This window comes from Musca autumnalis, unplaced genomic scaffold, assembly GCF_047663935.1.
Source record: "Musca autumnalis isolate F117 unplaced genomic scaffold, ASM4766393v1 scaffold_2, whole genome shotgun sequence".
Lineage (NCBI taxonomy): Eukaryota > Metazoa > Arthropoda > Insecta > Diptera > Muscidae > Musca > Musca autumnalis.
The window spans coordinates 209,239,235-209,257,919 of NW_027411755.1; the positions used below are offsets into that span (position 1 = coordinate 209,239,235).

General features: G+C 38.8%; 2 long non-coding RNA genes across 2 annotated transcripts; both read left to right on the plus strand.

Annotated features, from left to right (window-relative positions):
- The first annotated feature begins 7,363 nt into the window (after positions 1-7,363).
- On the plus strand, positions 7,364-8,057 carry LOC141395196 (uncharacterized). The gene is made up of 3 exons (XR_012410565.1): positions 7,364-7,448; positions 7,585-7,714; positions 7,783-8,057. It is a non-coding gene; the product is annotated as an uncharacterized lncRNA (long non-coding RNA).
- Positions 8,058-17,042: 8,985 nt separating this feature from the next.
- On the plus strand, positions 17,043-17,378 carry LOC141393310 (uncharacterized). Its single transcript, XR_012410062.1, has 2 exons — positions 17,043-17,177; positions 17,229-17,378. It is a non-coding gene; the product is annotated as an uncharacterized lncRNA (long non-coding RNA).
- The last annotated feature ends 1,307 nt before the right edge of the window (positions 17,379-18,685 follow it).

Genomic DNA, 18,685 nt, shown 5'->3' on the forward strand with positions numbered 1-18,685 from the left:
GGCGAGTTGTTTAAATTAAATGACGTGTATTTATATATTTTAATCAAATGAAGTATTATTTTTTATGTTATATGTATTTATATTTTTTATATTAACATTCTACCTCAGAAGCATCTCAATGTTATTTAATAGAAATGATTTATATTTTCTTTTAAAAGATGATAGTGTAGTAAGGTTTTTGATATGACTTGGGATGTGGTTAAATTCCAAGCATCCAATGTGTTCAATTCGTTGTTTCGTCAGTTCCAGTCGGCTCCGTACTACTCGCAAATTCGAACTATTTCTCGTATTAAACGACGATTGATTTATGTAAAATTGTATTGATTGTGGTCCAAGATTGTTTATGGCTTTAAACATATATGTCGATAGTTGCAACTTGTGTAAACCATACAACGGTAAAATCCTATTTGATATGTTGGTGTATAGGGCGTGGGTAGGATATAATCGAGGCAAGTTAAAAACTATTTTAAGTGCTTTGTTTTGCAACCTCTGTAATGCTTTCAAGTGATCACTTCTCTTATACGCATATATCATTGCCATATAGTTAAAATGACTTTGAATTAGAGAATTGTATATTAACAATTTAGTTCTTTCATCAAACACATTCTTGAATTTGTACAAAACTCCAACAGCGGGTGCAACTTTCCTTTTCAAATCATCCATATGTAAATTCCACGCCAAATTATTTTGAATATGTACTCCTAAGTAACTCAATGATTGACATTCATAAACAAGCGTATTTCCAATATTTATATTGAAAGTCATATCATTTTGCAAACAGCGAGTTCGGAATCTAATGATTTTTGTTTTGCTTGAGTTTAAAACAAGTTTGTTCAACCGGCAGTACTCCATAATTAGCTCAGCATCATATTCCATTTGACCCTTAAGAACAAGTTCATGATTATATTGGTAAAAAAGAGCAATGTCATCCGCATACATTACTAATTTCCCATAGAGCTTCAGATTGGATAAGTCATTTAGATATATAGTAAATAATAATGGGCCCAGGACGCTTCCCTGTGGGACACCGTGCTTCACCTCTCCAACAACTCCTTGTATACCATCTATTTCTACATATTGTTTCCTATTCGTAATGTAACTCGCGAATAGTTTTAATTCTCTTCCTCTTACCCCATAGTAAGGTAGTTTTTGAAGCAGGATATTATGATCTACGAGATCGATCGCCTTAGAAAAATCGTAGAAAACTGCGCCTACCCCACCAACATTTGTATCAAGCCCTTTACAAATCAAGTTTACGACATTTACGACTGCTTCTTGTGTTCCGCTGCCCTTTTTAAATCCAAACTGCATAGGGTAGAGTTGATTTGAATTTTCCAAAAATGAGGCAAGCTGCTTGTGTAAAAGCTTTTCGAACAATTTATCTAGCAGTGGCAATAAAGCTATTGGACGAAAATCAGAAGGTCTGCATGCATTATTTGTCTTAGGAATCGGTACTATTTTAGCTATTTTTAGAACATCCGGGTACTTAGATATATTTATCATCGAATTGAATATTGAAGCAAGGTGTTCGCTAATGAAATCTTTCGATGCTACCAGAATTTTACCTGAAATGCCATCTGGTCCAGGACTTTTTGCAGTATCTATACTGGAAATTAATTCAGCAACATCTGCTTCTCTAACATATTCAAAAGTAAATGTTGAGTCTGTATATCTCATACTATGTAAATTATTCAAGTGATCGCCGTCATTGCATGGTATCGCGTCTTTTAACATTAATGGAATATTAAGAAAATATTCATTCAATATATTGCATTTGGTTGTCATGTCGCTTATCGTGTCATCGTTATCATTTTTTAATAAAATCGGTTTCTTATCTTTCCTGCCCAGGCATTCCTTAAGGAAATCCCAACATTTCCGGGGGTTTTGATCAATATTTTGGATATTCATTGTTACATATGAATTAAAGCTTGCTTTGGATGCAATTTTTATGATACGACTTATATGTTTTAATGTATCTTCAATTTCAGCAGTCCTACCTTGCTTTCTTCTCCTTGACAATAGTTTTTCTTTGTACTTTCTTAGCGACTGTAGATGTATATTTTCCCAAGGTGTTATCCTTGCTTTTGATTGAACTCCGAATTCCTTTACTGTAGTATTTTCCTTCACAATATTTTCCAAGGTGGAAGTAATATTCTGCATGTCGCTTGTAGGATCTCCAGAATTGGTGTAACTCCTAAAATAGCATTGAATATTTGAGTTTATATTAGGATAATCATAGTATTTGATTAACCGTCGTGTTATTTCGCTATTTTTTATACCACTTTCCATTCGGCACCATAGTAGGTTGTGGTCCGATATTTCACACTCAATAGAATCAATATCCAGTTTGCTTGCTATATTACTATAAACATGGTCAATTGATTTCTTGCTACTTGGGCGTGAGACTAGTGCATGGCATGATTGATAATCCACAATGGAAAGAGTCGAAAGTAAATCTGATGATGGATATGGTATTAACAGATCAATATTCGAATCGCCGACCACTATAGATGCAGTTCGACATGGTCCACATAAGTCATGTTCCAAATACCTGAGGAATGCGTTCAAAGGACATTTAGGTGAACGATAAAATGTAGTAAATTTTATGGGGATTCCATTTACTAAGCACTCATTCAATGAAATTCGAATAGCTTCGACAAAATCCTTACTTTCACACAGTTCTACAATATATGACAAATGTTCACGTACGTACAGTGATGTTCCACCATAGCCATCATATCGACAACAATGTATTGCATTATATCCTGGGATGTTATATATCTGTGTAACATCCTTTTCGAACCATGTTTCCTGGATAGCAATTATGTTCGGTAAGACTGGGAACTGAGCAACAAGAGATTTAAATTTATTAAATTTACTAAAAGAAGAGATGCTTCTGACGTTTACAGATACAAAATGAAAAATGTAAGCATTTCTATTATCAAAATATTCAATAAATGTGTCAATATTTGAAAAATATTTAGGTATATTTAACATTAGGATTTATTAAAAAATAGAAAAAAAAGCAAAGAAAAATATATTATTAATCCCAAACATTAATTATGATTAACAGGAGATAAAAAAGGAACTTGACCCTCGTTTCTATTTTCATCATCGTCTTCTTCCTCATCATCGGATACTGGCACTATTCTCATAGATTTTCTTCCTTGGAATTTATTGGTTGCAGCTTCAAGCAATATGGCATCTACATCCTCTTTACGCCGAATTAGTTTTGGTTTGTTTAAAGCAGTCTTCTTAATATAAATTTTAGTACCATTTGTATAGATATGATTGTAGCCAACAGTTTTAAGAGTTTTGGTATATTTGAAAAGTTCCATAGATTCTCTGCTCAAGAAATCATTTACATAGACCAACTTTGTATCGTCGTTCTCCTTTAGTTTTTGCTTTGCTTCCATAAGTTTATTCTTCACAGTTTTTGAACTAAACTTTACAACTAATGACGTATTTTTATTGTTTGGATTTCTATTTTTAATGAAGTATGCTTCCTCAATATTTTCTTCATTTATTTTCACTCCTACAGTTCCAGTGAGTTCAATTACGGTTTCCACAGCACTTTTATTTTCACCCGCTTTCAATCCGTTTATGACACAATCGTTTTTTACTCGCTGATCATTAAGCATTTTTACAGAATCTTTCAACAATTTAACTTCCGACTTTAAAATTAAATCTCTTTTTCAATGTTTTGAATTTTTTTAGAATTAACATTTATGCAATTCATTAACTCGTCGAATTTAGATGACATGAATTCAACAGAATCGGTTAGACGGTCTATTTTGTTCAATTTTTCTTCCATTCGTTGTAGTTGTTGTTGGATTTTCAAATCACTAGTTCCTGTGCAAAAATGGCATACAAATTCCTCTTCTTCTTCATCTAAAAGATGTTCATACTGCTTTTTATCTAATTTGGTACAAATTACATGATAATTTTTTGAACACTTATCACATTCGATATATTCTTCTTCCCCGTCTTTAATTTCAAGTTTGCACTGACCGCAAAATAGTTTCTTGGGTTTCACACTCCTGCGTCCTGTTTTTGACGGCATTTTTATTATATAATATATTTATTCAGTAGAAAAATCCTAGTTCTACGTTTTATTGTTGTTCCAAATGGGTACTCTCACTTGTATTGTAATAGCTTATTATAGTAACACGTTATAGCATACTTTTAGGCATGTTCAGTAACTCCGTACACTTAATTTTACTTTGAAATAAAATTTTTAAGCATATTTTTAGGGATTAATTACAAATTAAAGCTTTTTATAATTTAATTTCTTAATTTCGAAAAACTTCTCTTTTTAGCACTTATGTGTTTTTTGTAATTTATATTAATGAAAACGTCAAAAATCGCTCTCAGCACTCTCAAATTTCTTGTTTTTTTTTTTTTTTCTTTATGCACATCTAAAAAATTCACTGTCGTTTGTTTTACATGTAGATTTTATTTTTAAGTAAAACCTTAGTTTTTTAAATGATATAGCTTTAGCAGCACTTAAAATAACTGCAGAGTTCATTAGTTTATTATATTTTCACTTTGTAAGAGCTTAAACGGTTATATATCTTATGCAAATCACTTTTTATTCAGAGCTTTATAAAAACACGTCTGTCTTGTTTCACTGATCACTTCGAACATTTGCAGTGGAAGAACATTCAAACCAGCCAGAATGTCGCAATGAGGATTGCAACATGGTGCCTCCTCATGACACTAGTGAACCAACTTCGTCGAAGATTTTACCGGTGCATTAGCACAACAAGATGTAGTCGATTCAATACCTGCCTAAGTGTTATCGCAATGAGAATTCTGTAACGCGACCGTTTCATATACTACCTACACATTACCATCAACTACCACTGCATATTTTGCATAGTGGACAAATTTAACTCCGGAGTAATTAACGACAATCGTTGCTGCACAATAATTCTCATTCACCTCGTGTTATCAGCCGAATATACATTTCAATGTTTCTCACCGAAGATGTCGATCACCAGCCGACAAAGTACGACCAGACGTGTGGCTTGTCCGCAGTCTTGCTACTCGTTTGCTATGAATCGATCAAGCTCTTAGCAAGCTCTAAGCCTCTCAGCGAACTCCAAGCTCTTAGCAAGCTCCAAGCTTCTTAGCGAGCTCCAAGCTCTTATCAAGCTCCATGCTCATAGCCAGCTCCTACATATTAACCGATCTCTTCCCGGAGTGCATAGCCGAGCCACACCTGATTACCCCGAGCAAACACCAACCCTACTAATTTAGAGCCGAGTCACAACTGCCGATCCGACAGCCACCGGATTGCCTCGAGCCGACACCAAACCCGAGAGCATCGGCGAGCAACACCCGAATAGCCAACTGAGCCGATAGCCATCTGATTGCCCAGAGCCGACACCAACCCTACTATTTTAGAGCCGTGTCACAACGGACAACTGCCGAGGCGACACCAACCCTACTAATTTAGAGCCGAGTTACAACTGCCGAGCCGACAGCCACCCAATTGCCTCGAGCCGATACCAACCCGAGTGTATCGCCGAGCCACACCCGAAAACTGCCGAGCCGATAGCCCACCGATTGCCCAGAACCGACACCAACCCTACTAATTTAGAGGCGAGTCACAACCGACAACTGCCGAGCCGACAGCGACCCGTGTCGAGAAAAGCCGATCCACACCCGAGTAGCACAGAACTCATTTAATCGACTACATCCATTTTCTTCACATATATTTGTTCAACAAACACCAAGAGTGTATAATAAAGATCGAAATCGTAAACTTAAGTTTTAGTTAAGGTTTGTGGGTCCTTAGGCCGACCCTGACAGCGACTGAGTCTACCTCAGCCCTTGACAAAACCACTCGTTATAATTCCTACGACAATTGAGTTAACATGCTTCCGCCACCTAGACACATCAGGAGAGATCTTCATGATCTAGAGAGGGATATACAAAGGTACAAGCGAGAACCTCTAGATCATCGAACCTATTAGACAGGACCGAAAAAGCATTAACACTGATGCTGTAGCGCAGGAGGTAAACAGGTACAGTGTAAATAACGCACTCGGAGATGTCATAGTCTGCAGTTGTAACATACTTTCTTGTATACTGTCTTGTGCTCGGGTTCGAATAAAAGAGGTTTTAATTATCTCGAAAGGGTTTAGTTTTAGTTGTCCAGTGTTATCCTTCAAATAGTAATTTCTAACGATCAAAATGAGACTTTTTCAGAAAAAAAAAATTATTTTTGCTAGTGCTGCAGTTTTGCTATTTCTTTATTTATTTTATTGTTGTTTTTTACCTTTTTGTTCACCATAAAAATAAGTATTTTTTCAAGCTCGAAGTCAATATATCAATTATCCTTATTATTCGATATTTCGCAATTCTTTGAATTGCATCTTCAGGAAGATAAAATCGCAAAAAACGTCAAGAAATGGTCTTAAAATATTTATTAAAAACTAAGGTAGCTAGGGCTACCTTACTTTTAAGTAAGGTAAACAGGAGGTAGCTAGGGCTACCTTAGTTTTAAGTAAATATTTTAAGACTATTTCTTGACGTTTTTTTGCGATTTTATCTTCCTGAAGATGCATTTCTTTATTTATTTAAAACATGTTTCACCACAAAATCTTAATTCCACCTCTCGTGTCTTCAGCTGTTTGAGATTCAGCATTGTCATGATTTTCACCAGCTGCTTGGGATTGTTGCTGCAAAATACAAAATAAAAAAATATTAATTTTAAATTGCAACTCTCTTTTCCTTAGTACTATTTACCTGGCCCAAGGCAAGAGCCAAAATTGAGAAAAATATTAAAGTATTAACGAAGAAGCGCATTTTGAATTGAAGTTCTCTAGTATTTTGTTACGCATCTCCATACATACGTATTTATATTGTAACAATTAAAAAAGAATCTTCTGATAGACGACAATAAGGTCTTCCTCAATTATTACACTGACAGATCCAAACAACGCAGATCTTCTAGTCTTCTATTTGTGAACTTCCATCAGAAGACCGTGTGGTCTTTTGAACTTTTTGATCTTCTATAAGAAGACATTTCATCCCCTATGTGGAATCTTTTTCAATGCTATAATATTATTTTTGTACTTCTTATACTTCTCTCTATAATGAACGAACTTTCCAAAATCCTCGGCTATCTGGTGTTCCTGTAATATAGAAACGATTATGAAATTTATCCGTATATACTGCATTGTTTGGATCTGTCAGTGTAATAATTGAGTCCACTCAACCGCTGAAAACGGAAAAAAACTTTTTTGGTAACCTAATTAGGGATTGGTTGTTCTTTAAAAAAAATTTTGTGGTCTTCTACAAAAAGACCTTGTGGTCTTCTATAAGAAGACCGTGTAGCCTTATTTTACAAGACATTGTGGTATTCCATCGTGAGACCCTCGGAAGACCTTATTATCTTCTCTCTGAAGATTCGTTTTTAATTGTTTCAATATAAATACGTATGTATGCAGATGCACAAAAAATACTTTGTCATCCGCACTAATGATGAAATTGCGGAAATAAAGAAATTCTACAAAAAAATTAAAAAAAAAAAAATCACTTTAAAACTCATTAATCATTTCATCTGCTTTGTAGTTGCATTTTATTTACGAAACCAAAAAAAGGGTATATAAAGTACACTTGGACTAGAGAACTTCAATTCAAAATGCGCTTCTTCGTTAATACTTTAATATTCTTTACAATTTTGGCTCTTGCCTTGGGTCAGGTAAATAGTACTAAGGAAAAGAGAGTTACAATTTAAAATAAATATTTTTTTTATTTTGTATTTTGCAGCAACAACCCCAGGCAGCTGGTGAAAATCACGACAATGCTGAAACTCAACCAGCTGAAGACACAAGAGGTGGAATTGGGATTTGGTGGTGAAAGATGTTTTAAATAAATAAAGAAATAGCAAAACTGCAGCACTAGCAAAAAAATTGTTTGTTCTGAAAAAGAAAGTCAAATGTTAACCGTTAGAAATTACTATTTGAAGGATAACACTGTACAACAATGTGAAAAATATTGGCTATTCCTTATGCGCAACATAATGAGACTGTTTTTAAACTAAACTCATTCGAGATAATTAAAATCTCTTATATTATAACCCGAGCACAGGACAGTATACAAGAAAGTATGTTACAGCTGCAGAGTATGACATCTCCGAGTATGTTATTCAAACTGTACCTATTAACTGCCTGCGCTACAGCATCAGTGTGAATGCTATTGCGGTCCTGTCTGATAGGTTCGATGATCTAGAGGTTCTCGCTTGTACCTTTGTACCTCACTCTCTAGATCGTGAAGATCTCTTCTGATGTGCGTAGGTGGGGGAAGCCTGTTAAATCGATTGCCGTAGGAATTATTACGAGTGTTTTTGTCTAGGGCTGAGGTAGACGCAGTCGCTGCCAGGGTCGGCCTAAGAACCCACAAACGTTAAGTTAAAGACGAGTCTTTACGATTTCAATCTTTATTATACACTCATGCTGTTTGTTGAACGACTATACATATGTGAGGAAGATGGATGTAATCGATTAATTGAGTTCTGTGCTATTCGGGTGTAGCTCGGTTGTTCACGACTCGGGTGGCTGTCGGCGAGGCAGTTGTCGGTTGCGACTCGGCTCTAAATTAGAAGGATTGGTTTCGGCTCTGGGTAATCGGTTGGCTATAGTCTCGGCATTTGCCGGGTGTGGCTCGGCGGTGCACTCGGGTTGCGATCAGCTTCGGGTTATCGAGTGGCTGTCTGCACGACAGTTGTCGGGTGTCTCTCGGCTATGCACTCGAACTGCTGAGGGGGAAGAGATCGGTTAATATGTAGGAGCCGGATATGAGCATTGTGCTGGTTGTGAGCATTGAGCTGGTTATGAGCATGGAGCTTGATGAGAGCTTGGAGCCGGCTAAGAGCTTGGATTCTAAGAGCATAAGGCTTGCTAAGAAGCTTGGAGCTTGCTAAGAAGCTTGGAGCTTGCTAAGAGCTTGGAGCTTGCTAAGAGGCTTGGAGCTTGATAAGAGCTTGGGGCTTGCTAAGAGGCTTGGAGCTTGCTAAGAGCTTGGAGCGTGCTAAGAGCTTGGATTCTAAGAGCATAAGGCTTGCTAAGAAGCTTGGAGCTTGCCAAGAGCTTGGAGCTTGTTAAGGGGCTTGGAGCTTGCTAAGAGCTTGGAGCTTGCTAAGAGGCTTGGAGCTTGATAAGAGCTTGGGGCTTGCTAAGAGGCTTGGAGCTTGCTAAGAGCTTAGAGCGTGCTAAGAGCTTGCTATGAGTTTGGAGCCGGCTAAGAGCTTGGATTCTAAGAGAATAAGGCTTGCTAAGAAGCTTGGAGCTTGCTAAGAGATTGGAGCTTGCCAAGAGCTTGGAGCGTGCTAAGAGGCTTGGAGCTTGATAAGAGCTTGGGGCTTGCTAAGAGGCTTGGAGCTTGCTAAGAGCTTGGAGCTTGCTAAGAGCTTGGAGCTTGCTAAGAGCTTGGAGCTTGCTAAGAGCTTGGAGCTTGCTAAGAGGCTTGGAGCTTGATAAGAGCTTGGAGCGTGCTAAGAGCTTGGAGCTTGCTAAGAGCGTGGAGCCGGCTAAGAGCTTGGAGCCGGCTAAAAGCTTGGATCTTGCTAAAAGCATCGAGCTTTCTAAGAGGCTTGCAGCTTCATATGAGCTCGTCGTACTTTTTCGTCTGGTGATCGACATCTTCGGTGGGGAAACATTGAAATATACATTCGGGTGGTAACACGAGGTGAATGAGAATTATTGTGCAGCAGCGATTGTCGTTAATTACACCGGAGTTAAATGTGTTCAATATACCGACTATGCAGTGGTAGTTGATGGTAATGAGTGACTGTATAAATGTAAGAAACGGTCACGTTACAGAAAGCTCATTGCGATAACACTTAAGCAGGTATTGCATCCACTACATCCTGTTGTGCTAATGGATCTTGTAAAATCTTCGACGAAGTTGGTCCATGAGGAGGCACCACGTTGCAATGCTCATTGCGGCATTCTGGCTGGTTTAAATATTCTTTCACTGCAAATCACACTGGCGCCGCAGACCGGTCTATTGCTTTGTAAGAGTTCAACAAAGTTTTTTGTCAGCATTCCAAGTGCTGCAGTCCTGCGACATGAGGACCTTGTTTTCAATTCTGATCTTGCCACAAAAAGCAGAGGCTGGCACGAACTACGTAAACATGATATTACAGGCAATATTTGGGGCTACTTAGTGGTCGGATTCAGGGCACCATCGTTCAATATATTCAGGGGGAGCCTCATTTCAGGCGTCCAGGTGGTGAAAAGTGTGTCGGACATTTTCATTTTCCTCAGGTGCAAGAAATGCTCTAAGCCAGCTTTGTAGACATTTAACCTATCACAGGCGTCATCGACGATAGGACCCGACGTCAAAATCGTACAATCATCCGCATTCGTTACGATATGATACGTATGGAGGGTGTTTAATTTCAGAGTGGTAGAGGTTAGTTCCGCAGACACAATCTCGCATTGAGAAACTTCCTGTTTCAGTCTATGGGTCTTAGTCTTCTTATTTCTTAATTCCACAAACGATTGGCGTCCACACATCTAGTTGACTATCCAACGTTTAAAATACGGTTGGATGCAAGTTCACGGTATAGAAGGCCTTCCATAGATCAAGAGCCACCATGACTGTTCTATTGTACAGCCTATTCTGGTTCATTCCTAGCCTAATATGTGTGGACATGACATGTAATGCTGTTGTGGTGCTATGCATTTTCCGTAATCCATTCTGATATTGGGTATCTAAGGAACATGTTCTCATTATGTGGAGGCTGTCTGTAAGATGCTCTTCCGCTGGTCTTCTTGTGTTGCTTAAGTTCCCAGGCTTCTGCTAAGGAAAAATTTAGGCCACCTGCTCAATAACCAACTGCGGATTCATCCACTTGCTTCAGAATTACCATTAAGTTGTCGTATTGGCGTAACTCTTTGAATAGTTTCCCGCTTTAAATAAGACCTGTAACATCGCTCATCGTAAATTTTGGTGATATATTGTTGACTGAGAGGACTCCTATACGGTGTTGTCACTGTCACGCCGTTAAAAGAAAAACCTTTCTATCTTCCGTTTCTCTCGAACTCATGAGTGATTTTACCTTTGCCCACAGTTTACTCAATTCGATACGAATATTGCCTTGCTTCAGGTGGTCATGTCACTTTTTTCTTTTGTACTTGCCTGTTAACCTGTTGAGTTCAAGATTAAGTTCCCTAATTCTTGGTCTTCTTCTATATCGGCAGTTCCATACTTTACTGCTAACCCCATATATTCCATGTGTGGGTCACTAAAGTCAAGCATAAGCGAAATAGGCCAGTAGTGAACAGACTGGTATATAATGAAAGTATGTTCTCCTGCTCCGATTCTTGTGCGTTTTTTAAACTATCAACAACATCAGTTAAGGGGTGCGTTTGTTGCTGTTGGGGAGACTCCAGGGGTATCTTGTATTCCGACAATGACTATGAATTAAGTTAGAGAAAAGCTGGGTGATGTTCTGACTCTCTTCTGATCGTCGATAAGTACTCCTTTTTAGTCTTTTAAAAAAACTTATTTGTTGTCGTCTATTAAGACATCCTTCAGATCGTACCCAAGTCTATAAAAACTGCCGTCTGGTAGTCCATAAAAACTCTATTCTCTTATGAGGATTTCTTCTCGTCGTCTATAAAGACTGTTTTTATACCCTCCACCATATTATGGAGGAGGTATATATCTGTCGGCAAAGCCGACTGACTCTTTTTTACTTGTTGGACATTTGAATAGCCGACAAAAATGTGGATTAGGATTAAAGTTCAAAAATGTTGCGGAGAATGTACTTAAAGGAATGGATCGACGTAGTCCATAATGGAAGTGGATCTTATTTTGGGAGTCATATCTTTTCGATAGATATCGAGTCCACTAGTCTTTTCAGCGGGCCATCGTATCACTTTTGAACCGGTATGCCCGGAAGAATGGACTTGTCCATGGATAACATAATATCGCTGTTTGGACCAAATTGGTTGCCCTGTTCAAGAGATATCGTGCATACCATTTTAGTGAAATTTTTTAAATATTGGGGGGAAGTACCAAAAGTTGTGGATTGGTATAGCCCATCTGCGAACTTAAACTAAGTTTGGACAAAATATGACGAAAGCTACATTTTGGACCGAATCGGCAGATCCATTCGAGAGTTATCTTGCGTTCCAACCACTACACACGGTGTCACAGGGGTTTTTTTGCACCTTTCTCAGGAAGTATGGACTTGCCCCTGATAAAGCTTGTACTGTCGTATATGAATACAAATTGCAAGAAAGAACTATCCGCTCATTATCCAAAATTGTTGGCATCTTCCTTGACCAAAATTCTGACATGGTGTAAAAATTTGTCAGTATAAAACTATAACTGCGAACTCTAGTGTTGTTATGGTTACTATACACACAATTAAAACTGAATTATAATACGTTTACATATAATCGGGTTTAACAAACCCACTGGTTTTCAAATGTCAATTCCATTGTGTATACGTCAAATGAATCCTCATAAAGAAGGTTAACCCGACAGACAGCTATAATATAAACACGCTATTAAAATGGAATTTCTTTATATACTAGGCTGTAACTCTGTTATCTGAGCACGTAAATCAACATAATTGGCATCTGTGAAAAGGTCGAGAAATCGTTTTTCAAAAAAAAAAAAAAAAATTACCTGGGCGAAATGTGTCTACCAGGAATAAAGATATAAGTTATATATTATTTTTTTCCAATTTTCACCCGCTTCATTTCTGCCATAAGCGCACACCTTATTTAAAATTTCGTGCTGATCGGAGTGTGATTGCGACCTACAGAGCAGATACAAATTCGGATAAAAAGTTCGTTTTTGGTCCATTTCACACCCTAAATATTTCACGATCATCATCAATAGCAATAGCGATCTATTCTGATGTGAAACCGACCTCCATTCCAAATTTCGTGACGATCGGTCCATAATTGCGGCCAGGAGTTTGATTACAATTTATAATGGACAGACGGACGAACGGACACACATCGCTATATCGCTTTATCTCGTCGAGATATGAAAAATGGTATATAACATTGGGGGTCTACGACGAATATTTCGCGGTGTTACATGAATTTTTAGCAAAACAAACTTATAATACTCTTCCCACATTGTAGAGTGGAGTACAATCATATAGGGAGTATACCAAATCAAGGACCAATACTGACAATTTTTCCACGGGGAGGTTTATTATGCAATAAGAACTACTAGCGGAACAATGCGTTGGTAACAGTAAAATACTTCAATTCATAATGATTCGTTACATGGGTACCGCGCGAAAACTTTGAACTAGGAATGCAATATTTTTGTTAGGGTGTTTATAGGTCACAAGGACCATTGATAAAAGTTTCAGTTCGACATATTATTATCCTGTAATACAGAAACGTGGGTGACGTAGGGGATGAATGATACCAAGCAACGGTCTTGACCGGCTTTAACATGGCAAAGCCCAGGATTTATCTTGGTCCCTCTTTCATCTCAAGTGGACACTGACCTCCCCGTGGTGTCACCTGGGGAATTGCCTTTAACACCCGTTAAAGGTAGTGAGCTAACATGTGCGCGCGTTCCCCCATAAGAACGTTAAAAACTTGGGTTTGGGCGTCGGGTTAGTAACCCTCCCCTAGAAAAAACACCCTCCTATGAAAAAACGAAAGAAAAGAAAAGCAAACCCCTCTAAAGTTGACGAACCCCGCAAACGTTTTAAGGACCATGATCTGCGAATCTGCACCTGGAATGTTCGCACTCTTTATAGAGAAGGTGCAGTCTTCGCATTGGCAGACGTACTGGAAAAATACAAGGCCGATATTACTGCCATACAGGAAATACGATGGACTGGGAAAGGCGTCACAACAACACCTAAAGGTGACGCACTGTATTATAGCTGCCATGACGTAAAGCATGAGTTTGGTTGCGGATTTGTAGTTAGTCGGAGACTAAAACATCTGGTATCCAGCTTCACCGCCTTGAATGAAAGACTTGCTGCAATTCGAATAAAAGCTAAATTCTTCAACATCAGCTTTATTTGTGCTCATGCTCCCTCTGAAGAAAAGGAAGAACAGACCAAAGATATATTTTACGAGCGCTTAGAAGAAACATATGACCGTTGCCCTGCCCATGACATTAAAATCATTCTAGGCGATTTTAATGCCAAAATTGGAAAGGAGAATATCTTTGGCCCAACAGTCGGGAAATTCAGTCTCCACAGTGAAACATCTGACAATGGTATGAGGCTGATAGACTTTGCAGCTGCAAAAAACATGGTAGTTAGCAGTACCAGATTTAATCATCTCGATATTCATAAGGGCACCTGGCTGTCTCCAGATCAAAGAACAAGTAATCAAATTGATCATGTTGTAATAGATGGAAGACATTCATCCAGCGTGTTGGATGTACGATCGTTCCGAGGCGCAAACATTGATTCGGACCACTACCTTGTTGCAGCAAAGGTACGTACCCGTCTAAACGTTGCAAATAAAGCACGAACAGACTCAACGCGGAAGTTGGACATTGATAGGCTGCATACACAACAGATAGCCACAGCATATTCCACTCAACTAGCCCAATTGCTTAACGCGAGCACTCCTTGTCCCGATAACATAACAACACAATGGCAACATATTGCCCACTCCATGCAAACAGCCGCAAAATCCATACTTGGATTCCAGAGACCTCCACAAAGGAATTCATGGTATGACCAGGAGTGTCGCGCTGCTACCGAAGAGAAAAATGCGGCATATAGAGCTACTTTGCAATCAGTAGCAACGCGTAGCGCGCGAGAGAGATATCGGGAGAAAAGGAGAGAAGAGAAACGTCTTTTCCGCAAGAAAAAGAGAGAAATGGAAAAGCGGGAGTGTGAAAAAATCGAGATGTACAGGAGCCAGAATGAAGTCCGAAAATTCTACCAAAGAGTGAAACATCAAACAGATGGCTTTGGTACAGGCACATCCTCCTGTAGAGACCAGCAAGGTAATCTGGTAACAGATACAGATAGCGTGCTCAGGATATGGAAGGAACATTTCTCCAATCTGCTGGTGTCCAATAGTAGCGAAGACGATGATACCACAGATCCAATCCCAGAAGATGGTGTAGAATGTATACCGCCCGGCCAAGATGAGGTAAAAACAGCAATCAACCGGCTGAAGAATAATAAAGCAGCAGGAGCCGATGGCTTACCAGCCGAGCTGTTTAAAACCGGAGGCGACGCGCTGATAAGGTGTATGCATCAGCTAGTTAACACCATCTGGCAGGAAGAACGCGTACCCGACGATTGGAACCTGAGCATCCTATGTCCCGTCCACAAGAAAGGAGATAAGACTGTATGCTCAAACTATAGGGGCATAAGTCTTCTCCCTATTGCCTATAACATAGTGTCAGGGATATTGTGCGAACGACTAAAGCCAATGGTCAACGAAATAATTGGACCATACCAATGTAGCTTTAGACCTGGCAAGTCCACCATTGACCAGATATTTACCCTGCGGCAAATCCTAGAGAAGACCCAAGAGATGCAGATCGACATATTTCACCTTTTTGTCGATTATAAAGCAGCATTCGACAGTCCCCTCCGATCAAAGGTATTCCACGCAATGTCAGAATTTGGTATCCCCGCAAAGCTCATCCGGCTTTGTAAGATGACTTTAACTGATACTAGGTCCTCAGTTAAAATTGGAAAGAACCTCTCCGAAGAATTTTGTACCAAAAGAGGTTTCAGACAAGGAGACAGCCTTTCGTGTGACCTATTCAACATTTTGCTGGGAAAGCAAATGTCAAAAGAAATGGCACAATTTACACCAATAGCCACATGTTACTTGCCTATGCTGATGACATAGACATCATGGGACGATCAGTAAAGGAAGTAACTGATACCTTTAGGAAGGTCGAAGCAGAATCTGCGAAAGTGGGTCTGGCGGTAAACAGCGAAAAGACCAAATTGATGGTGTCGACGCGCAAAGCGTGCATAGAGCTCGGACCAACCGTGGAAGTTGGTACCTACAATTTTGAGGTAGTTAAAGACTTCGTCTACCTCGGCACTGCCATAAACACAACAAACAACATCAGTTGTGAAATAAGAAGAAGAATTGTATTGGCCAACAGATGCTACTATGGTCTAAGTAAGCAATTTAAAAACAAAGCCACATCTCGTCAAACAAAAATAACACTATACAAAACGCTGATACTACCCATGCTAATGTATGGCTCCGAAGCATGGGTACTTGCGCAAGCAGACATGGCAGTGCTTGGTGTGTTTGAGAGGAAAATTCTTCGAAAGATCTACGGGCCGATTTGCGTTGACGGTGAATATCGACGTCGTATGAACCACGAGCCTATCAGCTATACAGAGACATGAATATATTTAAACGTATCGAGATGCAACGATTGCGTTGGCTAGGCCATATTATGAGAATGAGCGATGATGAACCCGCTAAAAAGGCGTATGAATACATGCCACATGGCGGTGCACGCAGAATCGGCAGGCCTAAGCTTCGATGGAGCAAACAAGTGGATGAAGAAATGGAAAGGCGCGGTATTCCAAAAAGTCAAGCGAAAAACAGAGAGGAATGGAGATCTTTTCTTAGTTCGGTCTATGGAACAAATGTTCTGTAATGGGCCAACTAAGTAAGTAAGTAATACAGAAACGATTATGGAATTTATTCGTATACACTGCATTGTTTGGATCTGTCAGTGTAATAATTGAGTCCACTCAACCCCTGGAAATGTAAACAACCTTTGTGGTAACCTAATTCGGGATTTGTTGTTCTTTAAGAAGATCTTGTGGTCTTCCATCGAAACACCTTGTGGTCTTCTATAAGAAGACCGTGTAGCCTTCTTTTAGAAGATATTGTGGTATTCCATCGTGAGACCTTCGAACGACCTTATTGTCTTCTATCAGAAGATCTGTATGTATGCAGATGCGTAACAAAAAACTTTGTCATTCGCACTAATGATGGAATTGCGGAAATGAAGAAATTCTACAAATTCAAAAAAAAAAAATCACTTTAAAAATCATTAATCATTTCTCGTTCTTTGTAGCTGCATTTTAATTGTAATAATTTCACGAAACCAGAATAGGATATATAGAGTAGACTTGGACTAGAGAACTTCAATTCAAAATGTGCTTCTTCGTTAATACTTTAATATTTTTCTCAATTTTGGCTCTTGCCTTGGGTCAGGTAAATAGTTACAATTAAAAATAAATATTTTTTTTATTTTGTATTTTGCAGCAACAACCCCAAGCAGCTGGTGAAAATCACGACAATGCTGAATCTCAACCAGCTGAAGACACAAGAGGTTGCATTGGGATTTTTACGTTTAAGTAAATAAAGAAATAGCAAAACTGCAGCAAAAATAATTTTTTGTTCTGAAAAAGAAAATCGCATTTTAACTGTTAGAAATTACTATTAGAAGAATAACACTGTACAACAATGTACAAAACATTGGCTACTCCTTATGCGCGGCATAATGAGACTGCTTTTAAACCTAATTCATTGGAGATAATTAAAACCTCTTATATTATAACCCGAGCGCAGGACTGTATACAAGAAACTATGTTATAACTGCAGAGCATGACATTTCCGAGTACGTTTTTCACACTGTACCTATTTAATGCCTGTGCTGCAGCATCGGTGTGAATACTATTCCGGTCCTGCCTGATAGGTTCGATGATCTAGAGGTTCTCGCTTGTACCTTTGTACCACCCTGTCTAGATCATGAAGATCTCTCCTGATGTGCCTAGGTGGGGAAGCCTGTTACCACGATTGTCGTAGGAATTATAACGAGTGGTTTTTTCTAGGGCTGAGATAGATTCAATCGCTGCCAGGGTGGGCCTAAGGACACACAAACCTTAAGTAGAACACGAGTTTTTACGATTTCAATCTTTATTATACACTCTTGGTGTTTGTTGAACGAATATACATATGTGAGAACAAGTAAGCAAACCGACCATGTGATACCCTACACCACTAAGCCTGGAAATTAGCTTTCAGCAAATCAAAATTCATTTATGCAACAAATAAACTTATTGTAAGAAATAACTTTGTGGATTCTGCCACCTTATCACATCAAGCTTAAATAATAATATAATAATATAATTGTTCCACAAACATCCCATAAGGGACAAAGGAGACTTCTCTCATATCAATGAGTACACCCCGATTCATATTTCCTGATATGGGGACCTACAGTTTATCGCCGAGTCCGAACGGCGTGCCCTAAGCCACCACTTGTAGAGAAGATTTGCATGACTAAAAAAAAAATCGCCAACATTACTGAGGGGTATTTTCCCACCGTTTGAAGTTACCTGGCCGGGGAATCGATCAACGGTGGCAAGATACCTCTTAGTAATGTTGACGACATTCCAGCCATGAAAAACTTCTCTACAAGTGGTGTCTTGGGGCACGCCGTTCGGACTTGGCGGTAAATTGTTGTATGTATAAATCCCAAAATTATACGCCAGGAGGAGGTCAGTGGGTGCCTTCACCTTCACCAAAATTAATATTTTAAAAAAAACTTTAACCGTAGCGACACCGAGTACATTTTGAAAAAAAAACGTGGCGAAGCGACCTCATGCTGCAATATATCGCACCTGTTCAACAAAAAAGTAGTAACTCAAACTTTTCTATTTTTCAGCAGAGATAAAAACTGTACATATGTAAGTAGTTGTATGAAAAGTGAAATACCG